General features: G+C 39.9%; 1 protein-coding gene and 1 long non-coding RNA gene across 2 annotated transcripts in view; one reads left to right on the top strand and one right to left on the bottom strand.

Moving 5' to 3' along the window:
- Window positions 1–5,753, bottom strand: part of pcxb (pyruvate carboxylase b) — a 374,478-nt gene extending 368,725 nt beyond the window's left edge. The window contains exon 1 of the mRNA NM_131550.2: window positions 5,524–5,753. The gene's annotated coding sequence lies outside the window, so the exon portion shown is untranslated. The remainder of the gene's footprint in view (window positions 1–5,523) is intronic.
- LOC141375168 (uncharacterized) overlaps window positions 1–17,087 on the top strand; it is a 174,645-nt gene that overhangs the window by 99,471 nt on the left and 58,087 nt on the right. The gene's annotated exons all lie outside the window — the stretch shown is intronic.

Below are 17,087 nucleotides of genomic sequence, written 5' to 3' on the forward strand. Positions count from 1 at the left end.
CTACAAGGAATTGTTAAAATAATAAAATGTTTTGGTGAGTTTCTCGATTGCCATTTATTTAGATATGTTTCTCAGAGAATCTATTGATAAGCAGTAAGGAAATGTTAATAAATTTTATAGCTTCTGTTCTTGATCTCACAGTCCAGTAAGCTAAAATATTTTTTTCTTTTAATTAGTTATTATTAAGCAAAAATCATTCTTCCATAATATTTATTTTTTAATTTTGACATTTTTGCAGTATTATTTTAAACAAATCTGAAATATCACATGTAATAAGTATTCTAAGTATCCTAAGTATTCAGATTCTTTGCTCAGTATTTAGAAGCACTCTTTTGATCTAATACAGCCATGAATGTTTTTTGAGCCATGTGTCACATTTATTCACACATGTGAATCTTTATTTGTCATGTTTAAATAGCAGCTTAACGTCTGTTGTTCTCAAAGATGGTAGAAAACTGAAAGTTGTATAATCTTTAAAAAACTTCAAATAAGGGTCAATTTCATCTATCTAAATCAAGTGGAAAGGGTTTTTATACCTCAGTACTGAGCTGAGTATTGAGTCATACACAGACCCCTTTATATAATAATAAATCCTGTAGGTACCCAGTACAGCCTGGGGGGAGCAACTCCTTGACTATCTTTAGGGTAAAGTTCACAGAGCAAAGAGAGCAGAAATTAAATCAGTCAGTGGGTTTGTAGCTATAAACAGAGAAAAAACTTTGAACTGGAGAAAAAGTAGGTAATTATGTGTCCATTCATCAAGACTCCTGTGTCAACATGAACTTCGATCAAGTAGAAAAATTCAGTGTGTACAACCTCACATTTTGCATACAAGTGCAGTAAAATCAACATATATTTTACATGCTTTAAGCTGAGCTCTTTTTTTTGTTTTAAGAAAGGAAATTAATTTTAATCTGATTCACAAAATTTTAATCTGATTCACAAATTTATGTATTTGTTCATCCTAAATTCATACTAAACACACACACACATACACACACACACACACACACACACACACACACACACACACACACACACACACACACACACACACACACAATATTTGTCTTATTTTTTCCCACAATTTTCTCTGTAATTTCCCCTACAGAGTGATCAGAAGGTTTACATTGCAGGTGTTACAGCCTTCCTAAAAAAAAAAAAAAATAAATATATATATATATATATATATATATATATATATATATATATATATATATATATATATATATATATATATATATATATATTTACACACACACACACACAACACAGTTGAAGTCACAATTATTAGCCCCCCCCCTGAAATATTTGCACCCTGTTTATTTTTGTCTTATTTTTTCCCACAATTTCAGATTAACGGAGAGACTTTTTTAAACACATTTCAAAACATAACAGTTTTGATAACTCATTTCTAATAACTGATTTAGTTATTCTTTGTCATGATGACAGTACATAATATTTTACTGGGTATTTTTCAAGACAGCTTAAAGTAACATTTAAGGGCTTAATTAGGTTATTAGGTTAACTAGGCAGGTTAGGGTAATTAGGCAAGTATACTATTGGGGAAAAATTGCTTAAAGAAGCTAATAATTTTGTCCTTAAAGTGTTTAGAATAAAACTTGTATTCTTGCCAAAAAAAAAAAATAAGACTTTCTACGGGAGAAAAAAAAGTCCTTTCTCTGTAAAAAGTCATTTGGGAAATATGAGAAAATAAATAAATCAATAAATAAATCAAAGGGGGGCTAATAATTCTGACTTTAACTCTGTGTGTGTGGGTGTATATACACACACACACACACACACACACACACACACATATATATATATATATATATATATATATATATATATATATATATATATATATATATATATATATATATATATGTATATGTATATGTATGTATATATATTAGGGATGTAACAATATTGTAAATATCGTCGTACCGCAAAAGTTATTTTTTTCAATATTACCGAAGGCGGATGACTCAATAAAACTATATTTCTGAGAAAAGTTTCTTAGGCTAATGAAGCGAACGGTAAGTAGCGGGAACTACAATTCCCATTAGCCTAGGCGTGGCCATCATCCTTTGCTGTCTGTTGTCACTACAGATACAGTAATGTGGAAATGGAGTGCGTTGCTAGTAGCGGGGAAGAAAAAGAGCTGGAAATGATCGAACCTAAAGTGGGTTTTAAATTGGATGTGTGGAAGCATTTCGGTCTTTTTCTAAAAAGATATGAAAAAGGAGAAAAGGTGACAGACATAGAAAAAAACAGGATGCAGGCACTGCCAGACTGTGGCGAAATATAAGTCGGGGAATACGACTAAAAACAGTCATGGGGACTGCAGAACACAGCACACTTGTTAGATTGATGCAGACATTGACTTGTACCGCAAAGAGACCTCTATCTCACTCATGGCTTGTCCTCTCAAGTGGTGGAAAAACAATGCACAACATTACCCACTGCTGTCAACCTTGGCTAAATCATATCTCTCTGTCCCAGAAACCTCAGTCCCAAATGAGAGGTTTTTTTTTTGTTGTTGTTGTTGCAGGGGACATGCCCAGAGATCCCAGCTTTTACCAGATTATAGTTATATGATAATTTTCCTTAAAAATCTCATCTCTATCTAAGTGAATGAGTGATTAAATGTTTAATGTGATGAGATTTCAACAATACTAAATTGAAACTTTCTTTTTTTGTATGGTTAATAGTTTTTTGTTATTAAAATTGAAAAATTTAAGTTTCTGTTTTGAAACTTACAGATAGATGGCTAATTTGTATGTTACTAATATGTTCAGTGCTAAGGTAAATAAACACTTTTGGCACTTTTTTCGAGTCTTTTCATTAGTTTTGTTTTTCCTGTAAATTATTCAATAAATACTGTACCGTGCCATTCAGGTATTATCGTACCGTAAAAATTCTGATACCCTTACATCCCTAATATACATATATATATATATATATATATATATATATATATATATATATATATATATATATATATATATTTTTTTTTTTTTTTTTTTTTTTTTTGTTAATTTATTTATTTATTTATTTTTAAGAAGGCTGTAACACCTACAATATAAACCTTCTGATCGCTCTGTAGGGGAAATTACAGAAAAAATATAATGATGAGCCTATTGGTGCCTTCCAAAATTGCTCACTTAGCGTTAAATTACTCTGAACACTGCCCTAAAAGGCCAAGCTGGGTAAAATAAACATGCTCAGCCACCTCCGTACACAATCTAAATAAAGTCATACATCAGCTGAGCTTTTTTAGGACCTTTTTTTTTGCTCTCTACTGCTCTCTTTTCTCTCTATATTGCTTCTCCTTCCACCTGACTAACATTTCCTGCTCAGTTTGGCCATTAGAGCTCTAGTGGACAGAGATGCTCTGTGTTTTTTTTTACATTCTGAGCAGTGCAGATGCTCAACCATTAGACCAAATGGCACCTTCTCAATAAATACAAAAAAAAAAAAAAAAAAACTTGATGAGTTTGCAATATAACAATGTCAAGCTCAGAAGTCCATAAAGACGTGCTTAGATGATAATAAAAAATAATAAGAATAAATTTGCCATAAATAAATAAATGTGTTAAGTTAAAGATTAATATATTGCAATCTTAAGCTTTCATAAATAAAAAAAAAAGAAAAACTAAAAGGTTACAAAGTAATACATTTAGTTACTTTAAAAAATAAGGTAACTTAGAATTGTAATACATTACTGTTTTAACCAAAACACAATAAAAAAGTAATAATAACATGTTTTATTAATGAATAATAAAAAAAATAAAAATAAATAAATAAAAAATAGATGAAGGAATGTATGAATGTATGAATGATGAAGATACTACTACTACTACTACTACTACTACTAATAATAATAATAATAATAATAATAATAATAATAATAATATACATAGTAATGCAACATAATAAATGTATCATGATTTTATGCTAATTATCTATATTAATAGATAATACTAATATAATTATAGATATTATAATAAGTTAAAGGTGGCTTAAATTTAACAAGACTGTCTCCCTCTTTCTTTTTTTTTTTTTTACAAACAATGCTGCATGCTTGTAGAATTTAAACCCTGTGCTGACCCTTCTGACTGTGTTTTTCTAGATGTGTAGTACGTGAGCACTCTTATCATCTTGTCCGGTACATCCTCCTTTTGGGTGTTCAAAATTGATGGTCTTTCACTTTGTTTGTTTCTCTGTGATGTTTTGTAATCATTTAAAAGTTAAACAACTCCCGAGTGAACTCTGATCAGGGTATTTTCTTGTCTCTGGATTTGAATGATGAATAAGTTAATGATAAAATACAGTTGACTAGCCAATTTGCTTGAATGCCATTCCATGTCAAGAAGATATGAAGATATGCTATCACACAGGAGGCATTTTGTTTTGATCATTCAGGTAGAATGACCACATATAACTACACAAAGGCCTCCTTTCTATTGTCCTTATCCAAATGCAGATCTTCTTTTGTCAATATACTGCTGATATATTCTTAAAGCTGCAAGAACAAATAAACAAACTTATGTTGCACAATCCTGCACCAAACAGGGTGGCCAAACACCACACACCATGTTACGGAAATATACCCCCAGTTTCACAAACAAGGTTTAAGGCAAGTCAAGATTAAATTGCATGTTTTACCTGTCTCAACTCAAAATAACTTGCGGTGACTTGTCTTAAAATACGTTTTTTTATTTTTTTTGTCTCTAGGTGCAGACCAGAAATATATTTTCCTAAGACCATTTTTATAAATGTGGTTTAAATAACCTAATTTAACTAAGGCCAAGTCCTGGTTTAATCTAAGGCCTGTTTGTAAAACTGGGCCAGTGTTAGGATTTAAATATACAGACATTTTATTTATTCTTCTATTTCCATGTCTGAAATTATTGTGCATGGGAATACACAATCTCTGAATCACATACAAAACAATGATATTAAATGATCCAATAAGCTGATGTTTCAGTCAATGTTCATTTTAAGGTTGTGACCAATACACAAAATATTTAGCTTTTCACAATCACATAGGTCATTCAAAACAAAACAAAGCAGCAGTCCAAACTAAATACAGTTTTATGTCAGTAAGTAAATACTAACAAGTTAAAACCAGTAAATGTTTAGCAATTAAATTTAGTTGTTGCATTGCTCATAATTCACTGCTGATAATGCATTGCATTTGCATTCACAGTACAGTGAGAAATAGATATATAATAATATTTATGTATGACCAGATCCTCAATAATCAGTATTTACTGACCACGTGCATTCATTATTTGACACAGAATACACTTTTGATTAGGAAATGAATACACACAATCACTCACATCACAATACCGACATGTAGTAGTAGTTGCATAACCACACGTGAACTTGATCTTTGAATGCATGTACTTCAAAACAAAGATTGCAACAGTAGGTTTTTCCCTGTAATATCTAATCTATTTTCTCCTCAAAACACTACATTCTCAACAAATCAGACACAGAAGTACTCACTTGTCTAGCCAGGTCCAGATTCAGTCCAAAATCAGATCAAGTTTCAGATGTAAACAAATGAATGGGTCAGAAAGTTCTGACGCAGTCCTTCAGTACAATAGAGCAGGTTCAGAGAACACAGAGTGTTGGCAGAGTGGGGCATGCACTCAGGCAAATACACTATCATGTACACAGTCAGAACTGCTCTTTTGTCACACTGGCTGAGAGGCCTGATCCGGTTAATCTCTCTCTCTCTCTCTCTCTCTCTCTCTCTCTCTCTCTCTCTCCCTTTTAACCTCTCTCTAACTAGATGCAAGTTTTTTATCCTCTGATGATTATGTAATACACACCCCCATGCTCACGATCCAACCACAGCCATGGGGTTTTACCAGCAAAAAGCGGCAGGGTTTAAAGACAGGGAGGGAGGAATGGATGGATGGGGAGGAGGGGGAAAAGAGATAAAGACAAAGGGACAATAACATGTAAATAAACACAATAATAATAATAATAATAATAATAATAGGCGAAGCAGTGGCGCAGTAGGTAGTGCTGTCGCCTCACAGCAAGAAGGTCGCTGGGTCTCTGGTTTGAGCCTCGGCTCAGTTGGCATTTCTGTGTGGAGTTTGCATGTTCTCCCTGCGTTTGCATGGGTTTCCTCCGGGTGCTCCAGTTTCCCCCACAGTCCGAAGACATGCGGTACAGGTGAATTGGGTAGGCTAAAATTGTCCATAGAGTATGAGTGTGCGTGTGAATGTATGTGTGGATGTTTCCCAGAAATGGGTTGCAGCTGGAAGGGCATCCACTGCGTAAAATTTGCTGGATAAATTGGCGGTTTACTCCGCTGTGGCAACCCCGGATTACTAAAGGGACTAAGCCGACAAGAAAATGAATGAATGAATTAATGAATAATAATAATAATAAAAAAATAAAATAAAAATAATAATAATAATATGTACAGTAAACCCACTAAATATCTACATTTCTTGAGGAAATATTTGTTAGATTTACCATGATAGATCAATGCGGTATAAAGCAGTTTGCTGAGGTGTTGCTAGTTGGTTGCCAGGGGGCTTTGAGTGGTTACCAGGTGGTTGCTAGGTAGTTACTAGGATGCTTTGACTAGTTGCTAAGGTGTTGCTAAGTGGTTACTAGGGTCTTCTGAGTGCTTGCTAAGACGTTGCTAAGACAATTCTAGGTTTTTGGCTTAGTCCCTTCATTCATCTGGGGTTGCCACAGCATAATGAATCGCCAACTTATCCAATATATATGTTTTTTACACAGCAGATGCCCCTCCAGCCCCAACCCATCACTGGGAAACACAATCAGTCACACACACACGCACTGCAGTCAATTTTAGCATACCCAATTCACTTGTACTGCATGTCTTTGAACTTGTATGGGAAACCGGATCACCGAAGGAAACCCATGCGAGCATGGGGGAATCATGCAAACTCCACACAGAAAATGCCAACTGACTCAGCTGAGGCTCAAACCAGAGACCTTCTTGCAGCATTAAGTACTTTAAGCTTTAAGTCTGCGGCCCATAGTTTTTGGAAACAGTAGTAAATGGTAATCTACCACTGGCAAGGTAATATATTAATCACCTTGTGTAATCACCTTCATAGTAAAGTTGCATAAATAAAAAACATATTGTTTTTAAATGATGGCAAAACTAAGGTAATGTGGCAAGACATAAGCATTTACACAGAAAGTATTGATAATTCAGTATACTTATACATATAAATAAATATATTTATAAATTTTATATTGTTTATTTATATTATATTTTTATAAATATAAAGCATTGCTTTTTGGTTCAGTGTGAGCAGAAAAAGAAAAAAAAAAAAAACTGTTCTGAGGTCAGCACATGAGCAAGACAGTCCATACATGAGACTGACAGTTCACTAATTATTTTTGCACTCTTTTGAGATGGTCCTTTTCTTTATAGCGGCTAGTTTTGTTTTACTGTTAAAGGAAAACCCATATAAAGATAAGAATACAGATAAGGAGGCCTTTCAAACACTGAAATATATGGCATAGATATATATATTACTACATACCCTTGTCCTACTTTTGAAAAATATGTGGAATGTGCACAACATGTTACAAACATGTTGCATCATGAGCCATGTATGTGTTTTATATCAATCACAGTTTTTTACCAAGGGCTGCATTTTAATCAATGTTGAACCAGTGGAGAAGAGAGACAAGATTATTTGTTGAAACCCTTTGTTTTATTGCAGCACATGTAAACACAGAGTCAAATATACCAAGGCCAAACAAGTGATGTCAGAGGCATGACCAAATAAAAAGAATTGCCACACTGGCTTGCAGTCTTTGAAGTGTTATAGTATTTTATTTTATTTTATTTGTTTGTGACCTACCAGTATTAGTTGTGCTAATCTAACTATTTGCAAGTTTTCTCCTGTGCATGTGCAACCTAAGAATCTCATTGGAAGTATTTGACAACTTATTGGCAACTGCTCTACTGACACTTTCATTCATTTACTCATTTTATTAGTCCCTTTAATAATCAGGGGTCGCCACAGCGGAATAAACTGCCAACTTATCCAGCACATGTTTTACGCAGCGGATGCTCTTCCAGCTGCAACATATCACTGAAAAACATCCGTACACATTAATTTACCCACATACACTACGGACAATTTAGCTTACCCAATTCACCTATAGTGCATGTTTTTGGACTGTGGGGGAAACCGGGGTACCTGGAGGAAAACCACCTAAACACAGGGAGAACATGCAAACTCCACACAGAAATCCCAACTGACCCCGCCAAGGCTCGAACTAGCAACTTTCTTGCTGTGAGGCAGTGGTGCTAACCACTGCACCACTGCGATGCCACGTCAACTCATAGTTTGTCAATTTATATTTTAGTAAAAAATAATGAAACATTTTAAATTTATTTAAGGGTTTTCTATATTTAAAACAGTTTTTTTTTTTTTTTTAAGGGCATACCAACACTAAAAAAGTAGAAATATTCTGTGTTTTACAGTGTACAGAATAAAAACAGACAGATTCTGTGTTTTAATGGGATACCTACTGTCAAAAAGACAGTTTTGTCAATTTATATTTTTCCCTTCATGTGTCACACTATTACATAACCTGTTGAGTTAGGATTAATCCTCTCTCCAATGCAGTTTAAATATAAAAATACATCTAAAAGTAAAGCTACACTCTACAAGAAAATTCCATCAAAAAACGGGAAAATGTACTGGCAGCTTATTACACAGATTTTTTTTTTTTTACCATAAATTGAAAACTGAAAATTTTCTGTGTTTTTAAGGGTTTACCAACAGTAAAAAAAGTAGATATATTCTGTGTTTTAACAGTGTACCTACAGTGAAAAACAGACAGATAATGTGTTTTAATAGGATACCTACTGTCAAAAAGAGGCCTTTTTGGTGTTTTAATAGTATATTTACAGTAAAAAAATGATCAGATTCTGTGTTTTAAGGATAAACCTACTGTAAAAAAAATAAACTATTTTACTAATTTAATGCTATTCAAGCAGCATTTAAATGGCAAATGGTAAAGATACACATATACACATACTGTAGGAAAATACACTATTTATGGTTTACCTATACAAAACATTTATTCTATACTGTATGTGTACGGAAGCAGTAAATAGTTTGTTAACTGTGCACTTACAATGATTAGTAAAAAAACAACAACTTTGCAATTAAAACAGATTCTTTAATGAATATAAATCATTTTAATTCCAACTAGCTAGTTATACACATAATGTTACATATTAACATGTGAATCACACAGTACGAAGTCTTGGTAAATAATCTCATAGCAAATTAGCTTTAAGATAATTGTGGGCAAATTACAAGTACTTTACATTTAAAGAAACCAGGTTAACTGCAAGATGGCAGGAAACGGAAAATACAACTGGGTCTTCTGCATTATTTTTTTTTAAATGAGTATCTTATTAAATTACATTTTGTATTGGCGTTTTGCAGACAGTACAAAATGCCTTGGCTGCAACAGAGTGTCTCAGGTAGATGTAGAACCATTTGTACTACAGCAATGATACAGTAAAACAGTGGGTTATTGATGTCAAGCAGTAGGCAAGTAGTGGTAAGTAAAATGTTTTATAAATAAACACTGGACTGTTTAATGTGTAATGCAACTAGCAGTAGCTTAATGTTAAATGATGATGTGGTGATGAACACTATTTACAAGTTAAATTTATATTTTGACTTAAAAAGGAATAAGTTATACTTTTTTTTCAAATGTGAAAACAGAAGGATTGATCCATGCAAATCAGAGTAAAATCAAACAATATAATTTGAGGTAATCAATAACAGTAATGCAAAAAATTGCACATTAAACCCCAAAATTAGAGCTCTCTTTTCTAGCTCCATGTCTTCAAAATGCAATTTTTGGTTCTTATTCTTGATGCAATTATCTCAGTTGTTTTCTACACATCTACTTTCTTTTCAATGAGCAGCTACAAACCTCAGAATTTCTCCGTCCCTTTAATGTATCTGCAAGAGCACCATGTGTTACTTTTGACAGTTTATAGGGTTATTTACTTGATCACTAAACCTAATGCCTATATCACTATCACCTATTTGCACAGCTACAGTAAGACGTAAGTAAGAAGTAAGTAAGAAGTACAGTAAGAAGGCTGCTTAGTCCACTCGCGGGACTAATTGACTATGCACAGAGAGGAGGTGCTCTGAATGGTGTGTCTCTCGCAGAGAAGACCCCCGATCTTGCCAGATCAGTGTTGTCCTCTCTTTCCTTCAAGAGAAGCTGGATAGCAGGCTGTCGCCATCCGCTCTCAAGGTTTACGTGGCCGCCATCTCCGCTCACCATGACGCGGTGGCTGGCGGCACCGTGGGAAAGCATAACCTCATCATCCGGTTCCTCAGAGGTGCTAGGTGAATTAATCCAACTCGCCCCCCTCTCACGCCCTCTTGGGATCTCGCCCTCTTTCTTACGAGCCTGCGATTTGATCCCTTCGAGCCACTCGATTCAGTATCCTTAAGATTTCTGTTCCTAAAGACAGCTCTGCTGGTCGCGTTGGCCTCCATTAAGAGGGTCGGGGACCAGGAGGCATTTTCGGTCAGTGACTCATGCCTGGAACTCGGGCCGGATTATTCTCACGTTATCCTGAGACCCCGCTCGGCTTATGTGCCCAAAGTTCCTACCGCTCCCTTTAGACATCAGGTAGTAACCCTGCAAGCGCTGCCCCCGCAGGAGGCAGAACCAGCCCTTTCCTTACTTTGTCCAGTTCGCGCCCTGCGCATTATGTGGACCGTACTCAGAACTTTAAATCTTCTGAGCAGCTCTTTGTCTGTTAGGGCGGACGGCAGCAGGGAAGTGCCGTGTCCAAACAAAGATTATCCCACTGGATTGTGGAGGCCATTTCATGTGCATATTTGAGCAGAGGTCAGCCACGTCCCCCGTGATTGCGTGCACACTCCACTCGGAGCGTTGCATCCTCTTGGGCATGTGCGCGCGGCGCTTCTTTAACAGACATTTGTAGAGCTGCGGGCTGGGCGACACCCAACACATTTGCAAGGTTTTACAATCTGCGAGTGGAGCCGGTTTCCTCAAGGGTGTTAGGTACCTCTGGTGATTGAGGAAACAACTTGGTGGGGTGTTGTAGCATGCTTGCGGTGCCTTTTTTTTCCCTAACACGGAGAGATGTGCACCTTCCTGTCTGTCAGTAAAGTTCCCCATTCGTTGAGCCCTGCAGATTCCTCTGAGGCCCCCAGCACTGACTCAGCGGAGGAGTCACTCGCTGGCCCACTACGTTAGGTCTGCCCGCTGGTCAGCCCGCGTTTTTGGGGTATAGGTGCCTGCTATGTGCGATCCCCGCTGGTGATCCCCATATGCTTATTTTCACTACGGTTAAGTCCCCCCCCCCCCCCCCCCCCCCCCTGGGTGGACCCGTGCCTTCCCTATCCGCTAACCACCTTCTTATGCGTACTCCCCCTCCTTAGGGTTAGTCCATATGTATTCCATTTGTCTCCCTATTGGGTGGGGATGGTCTCCGCAGCATCCTCCCTACCGGGATTAACATGCTTCCCAACCTACTGACGTATTTTCCTAGAATTACCTAGACGCTAGTGAATCCCAAAAAAATATACCTATTCCGTAAAGCTTCTTTGAAGTGGGAATAAGTTAGGGCCTAGGACACGTTGGAGGACCGCGCCTTCCATGATTTGGGTGCGTCACGCTTGCCTGACTGCCCTCTCATCAGAGGCGTTGGTAAGATGCAGTCATTATGGCGCTTTCATTCACTTATAGTGCTGGAGTTCCCCAACCTAAGGGGAACGTTCGAAGTTACTGAAGTAACCCTTCGTTCCCCGGGGAGGGGAATGGAAGCACTATACTAAGTCGCCATAATGACTGTCCTTTAGCTGTTAAAAGTCTCTTCAGCTTAAAAATTATAGCGTTTGCTGGTGCCAGGTGTGCTTATATGCTCAGTTAATTGGCGATGCAGCACACCTGCGCAAGCTTACGCTGCCAATTCATTGCTTTCATTGGCCCGTTCAATACTCTTTCAGACAAGTAGCCTCTAAACCGAATCTCCCATACGTGGATTTAGAACATCAAATCCACTTATAGTGCTTCCGTTACTTCAGTAACCTCGAACGTTCTTTAGTTTTGTAACAACATGTTGATTTACACTGCTGTATTTTCAGTAACTATATGTTTGTATTGTTTCTGCTCTGCAAATCTTTTGGATCTCAGATGTCTGTAAATTCTTGCTTATACCTGTATATATCTAAAATACACATTTAATTTGTCATTAAACTATTGGATTGACTTCTGTTAAATCAAAAACCAGGCCTTAAAAAGATTGAAAATAATGAACTGGACCCTTTAAGATTTAACTTGAACTACTAATATGTTACTGCTAGTTATATCATACTACCTCCCTGTATACTTTTAAGACACTGTCACTTTATCATAATTGTCATGTTTACAAGCTTTTTGCACTATATACTGTTTTGCATTATACTATACTTTTGCATTATATACTGTATCTGCACAACGTTCGAGGTTACAGAAGTAACCCTTCGTTTCCCGGGGAAAGGAACGGAAGTGCTATAAGTTGATTTGATGTTAAAATCTACGTATGGGAGGTTTCGGTTCAGAAGCCGCTTGTCTGAAAGAGTATTGAACGGGCCTATGAAAACAATGAATTGGCAGCGTAAGCTTGCGCACGTGTGCTGCATTGACTTTTTAAGCTGAGGAAACTTTTAAACAGCTAGGGGACCGTCATTATGGCGACGGAGTATAGCTCTTCCGTTCCCCTCCTCAGGGAACGAAGGGTTACTTCTGTAACCTCGAACATTCCCCTTCGATTGGGGAACTCCAGTGCTATAAGTGGATTTGATGTTAAAATCCATGTATGGGAGCCATTGAAAACGCTATAATGACTGCATCTTACCATCGCCTTCGATGAGAGGGCAGTCAGGCAAGCGTTACGTACCCAAATCATGGAAGGTGCGGTCCTCCAACGTGCCCTTCGCCCTAACTTATCCCCACTTCAAAAGAAGCTTTACGGAATAGGTATATTTTTTGGGAGTCGCAAGCGTCTAGATAATTCTAGGAAATACGACAGTACGTTGGGAAGCATGCAATCCCGGTAGGGAGGACGCTGCGGAGACCATCGGAACCCACTAAGGGAGACAAAATGGAATTACATATGGACTAACCCTAATGAGGGGGAATGCGCATAAGAAGGTGGTTAACAGATAGGGAAGACACGGGTCCACCCAGGGGGGGGACTTAACCGTGGCGGAAAAGGCATATGTGATCGCCAGAGGGGATCGCACATAGCCGGCACCTATATCCAAATCTGCAAGGCTCACCAAACGGGGAACTGTACTGACAGACAGGAAGGTGAACATCTCTCTGTAATAGGGAAAAAAGGCACCGCAAGCGTGTTACAACACCCCACCGAGTTGTTTCCTCAATCACCAAGGGTTACCTAATACCCTTGAGGAAACCGGCTCCACTCGCAGATTGTAAAACCTTGCAAATGTGTTGGGTGTCGCCCAGCCCGCAGCTCTACAAATGTCTGTTAAAGAGTGCACACGCCCAAGAGGATGCAATGCTCTGAGTGCTCAAATAAGCACATGAAATGGCCTCCACAATCCAGTGGGATAATCTTTGTTTGGACACGGCACTTCCCTGCTGCCGTCCGCCATAACAGACAAAGAGCTGCTCAGAGGATCTAAAGTACTGGGTACGGTCCACATAAATGCGCAGGGCGCGAACTGGACAGAGTAAGAAAAGGGCTGGGTCTACCTCTACCGGGGGCAGCTCTTGCAGGGTTACTACCTGATCTCTAAAGGGAGTGGTAGGAACCATGGGCATATAAGCCGAGCGGGGTCTCAGGATAAGTCACTGACCGAAAATGCCTCCAGATCGCGTTGGCCTCCATTAAGAGGGTCTGGGACTGGAACCTGGAGGCATTTTCGGTCAGTTATCTTCAGGGACAGAAATCTTAAGGATACTGAATCGAGTGGCTCGAAGGGATCTGAACGCAGGCTCGTGAGAACGAGGGCGAGATCCCAAGAGGGCATGAGAGGGGGGCGAGTTGGATTAATTCGCCTAGCCCCTCTGAGGAACCGGATGATGAGGTTATGCTTTCCCACGTTGCCACCAGCCACCGCGTCATGGTGAGCGGAGATAGCGGCAACGTAAATCTTGAGAGTAGAGGGCGACAGACTGCTATCCAGCTTCTCTTGAAGGAAAGAGAGCACAACACTGATCTGGTCTTCTCTGCAAGAGACTAACCATTCAGTGAATAGACTCTATTTCAGGGCGTAGGCGTGCCTCGTGCAGGGGGCTCTAGCCTGAGTGATGGTATCAACCACCGCAGCTGGCAGGTTACCTAAGTCTTCCTCGCGTCTAGGGACCACACGTGGAGGTTCCAGATATCGGGGCGAGGGTGCCAGATGGTGCCCTGTCCCTGAGAAAGTAGGTCCTCTTGTAAAGAGATCTGCCAAGGGAAGGCCCTAACGAGGTGGGAGAGCTTTGATATCCAGGTCCGGTTGGGCCAGAGGGGCGTAACTAGCAGAACCTGTTCCTCGTCCTCCCTGACCTTGCACAGTAGCTGCGCAATCAGGCTCACTGGAGAAACTGGAGCAAGGCTCAATGGAGCAATTCGCTCTGGCTCCGCACCCTGACTCCGGAGAGGGGGCTTGGGGGCTGGGAGAAGGCAGACCGTCCCCCCAGCACCCGTGAGCTGCTGGTGGAGCATGTAGACCCTGCGAGCTGAGAGGTGGCGCGTCCCAGACTGGCAGGGCTTGAGCTGTGACATCCGGGGAAGGGGAAAAGTGCTCTTTTACTGAATTTTTGGTTTCACTGAAAAGTACCGTTGGATTATGGGCCCCGCCCTCCAGCGGGGAAAGAGCAAATTTCCTCCTCTCCAGATGGCCTGTATCAGGGACGCTTCGCAGTCCGTTTACCGGACTTAGCGGCGCCCTGGGCAGGAGGGGCTGCCGGCTTCCGGCATGCTCGACGTGCCCGCTTCGCCGGAGGGCTGGTAGGTGGCCATCGCATGCAAGGCGGAAGCAGCCTGGCCCGCAGCCTTGTAAGCTCTAGCTCAGAGGGAGAAAGATAACCTACAGGCTTTGATCGGGAGACGGGGTGGGCCGCGCCAAGTAGGGGCGCCACGCGGACAGAGATTGACCGCAATGGCGTGCTCCACCGGCGGGATCGCCTCATACCCCCTGGCAGCTCCACCATCCAGGGTGATGAGGGCGGAGGGGGACGCAGTGCGGGCAGAGAAAGGTGCCCTCCAGGACTGCGTGAGCCTACTGTGCACCTCCGGGAAGAAGGGGACGAGAGGCTTCAGAGGCTTCGCCTTCTGGTCCTCTACGTAACACCCATCTAGTCGGTCCGGCCGCGGGGCTGGGGGATGAACCATCTCCCACCCGACGGCCGAAGCAGCCCAGGAAAGCACGACCAACATGTCCGCTTCAGAATCAATTTTGACGGTGCTCGCTTGCCCAGAGGGGGCGAGCGGGTCCGGATCATCGTCGGACAATGAAAGCCCACCCTCCGATGCCGCGGAGGACATATGGTCTCCGGTGTCAGCGAGCGTGAGAGCTACCATCTGATTAGATGGATCACTCCCAGTACCCGAAGCTTGGATGGAGCGCTTGGAAGAGCGAGAGGTCCGGGAGCCCGTGGGCGGCAAATTATCTCCCACTGAAACCCTCAGATCTGCCCGAGCGCCCGCTGCAGAGCAGGAGGCAACTGGGGTGGCTCGCTTTCTTACGAAAGTTAGCCGCAATCTCAACTGCGCGACGGTCATGGCATCACAGTGACGACATGAACCGCCCCCGAGCACTACATTGACATGCTGGACCCCCAAACATGTAATGCAGTGATCGTGTTCATCATCCTGAGCCAGGAAACCCCCGCAACCAGAAACGCACAGTTGGAGCGCCATCCTGAAAAGGACGTGCTGCACGACTGTGTTGCTCTTTTAGGAAAATTTGCAACAATACGCACCACTCTGGAGGACCGGACCCAAAGGGACGCCAGGCAAGAGAGAAACCCAGCTCGACCGTCTGCCGCTGCGTGGACTCGCTCTGGACCCGGAGACACTCGTTCACTCGAAGTCGATGTAGCTCAGCCAGAGGAAACCCTCATGAACTCGATCAGAAAAGTCTCTGAAGTGAAAAGGATGGTGTTTGCTGGCGCCAGGTGTGCTTATATGCTCAGTTAATTGGCAATGCAGCACAGCTGCGCAAGCTTACGCTGCCAATTCATTGTTTTTTATTGGCCCGTTCATTATTCTTTCAGACAAGCGACTTCTGAACCGAAACCTCCCATACGTGGATTTTAACATTAAATCCACTTATAGCACTGGAGTTCCCCAACCGAAGGGGAACTCTGGTTTGCACTCCTTGCCGAATGCCCTTAAGTGTAATTGTAGTGTTTTAAATTTTTCTATATACTTATATTTTTAGATTATATATGTAATTGTATTTATTGTAATTTCTTTTTTAAAATTCTACTTTTTGTATTAATATTATGTGCTAAGGTCTGAGAGTAATGCAGTTTTGATTCTCTGTATGTCCTGTACATGTGGTTGAATTGACAAAAAAGCTGACTTTGATGTTGGAACATTGAAAATCAGTTACACTGTCATAGCAAGACAGATTTATCATACTTACATTACTAAGAGAAAAACAGTGCAAGAGGTGGTAAGTGTAATTACTAGTTTAAAAAATACTGAACCACTGGAAAGGTAAAGTAAGGGATTTACAAAAGCAGAGTCCTTTATTCTTTGTTTTCCAAAAATATTGTGCATAACATTAAAATGAATAATGTAGATTTTATGAATACGATAAGCATGAGAAGAAAATGAAGTCATGAATTAGTTCTGATATTTTGCAGACTATTTCAGTTTCAGATCAACTACATTTGACATATTTCAGACAATGTCAATTGTAATTTAATCACTAATAAATGTAATCAGTATATTAAATGATCAAACATCGTTTAAGGGTGGGTTTAATGTAAGAGAAAGAATATATAGTAAAATGTATAATGTACAGTATAAAAATCCT

The sequence above is a fragment of the Danio rerio genome, chromosome 7 (assembly GCF_049306965.1).
Source record: "Danio rerio strain Tuebingen ecotype United States chromosome 7, GRCz12tu, whole genome shotgun sequence".
Taxonomy (NCBI): domain Eukaryota; kingdom Metazoa; phylum Chordata; class Actinopteri; order Cypriniformes; family Danionidae; genus Danio; species Danio rerio.